The 704-nt window shown below is 28.0% G+C and overlaps 1 protein-coding gene across 4 annotated transcripts in view; it reads left to right on the top strand.

The window, feature by feature from the left end:
- Window positions 1-133: 133 nt before the first annotated feature.
- The window catches only part of LOC116853973 (filaggrin-2-like), a 12,110-nt gene continuing 11,539 nt past the window's right edge, over window positions 134-704 (top strand). For all 4 annotated transcript variants that reach the window (XM_032835383.1, XM_032835381.1, XM_032835380.1 and 1 more), the window contains exon 1: window positions 134-274. The gene's annotated coding sequence lies outside the window, so the exon portion shown is untranslated. The remainder of the gene's footprint in view (window positions 275-704) is intronic.

Below are 704 nucleotides of genomic sequence, written 5' to 3'. Positions count from 1 at the left end.
ACACACACACACACACACACACACACACACACACACACACACACACACACACACACACAAACACACACACACACACACACACATGTGTATATATATATATTTATATGTGTATATATATATATAATATGAGAAAGTAACTACACGCGCGTGGTAATTTCGGTGCCATATCTTTCCGGAATCTCAAGGGATACAGACTGGGATCGCAAATTTTCGGATTATTCTCTGGCCGACTGAGACTTCGCTGTAATGTAAAAATTAAAAAATCAACACTGAGGTATTTTATTCTAATGAATTTTGATTAGTATAAAAATACTTCTCGTAGTGAATTCTTCCTTTTTCTGCTGTCTTACAGTTAAAAGTTTTATCCTTTTAAATAAGTAAATGTGTTTCTTCTCTTAATTACTAAAAACAAATTCTTTTATGGGTACGAGGCTCTTGCGAAACTCATAGAATAAGTGTTACAAAATTTAATCATCTGAGTTTGTGATAGTTTTATGAGACGGATATGTTTTAAAAATTAATGTTTGATTCTTGAGAGATATGATTTATAAGACGATAAGGAAATTAACTCTGAATGCAGAGTATTAAACGTCTCCTATAAACGAATATATAATTTATAGTTAAAATATAATATAAATTAATATAAATATAATATTATATATATATATATATATATATATATATATATATATATATATATATAT

The sequence above is a fragment of the Odontomachus brunneus genome, unplaced genomic scaffold, assembly GCF_010583005.1.
Source record: "Odontomachus brunneus isolate Ranch 3 - 2012 unplaced genomic scaffold, Obru_v1 Obru_scaffold_007, whole genome shotgun sequence".
Lineage (NCBI taxonomy): Eukaryota > Metazoa > Arthropoda > Insecta > Hymenoptera > Formicidae > Odontomachus > Odontomachus brunneus.
This window is presented reverse-complemented; position numbering and strand designations above follow the sequence as displayed.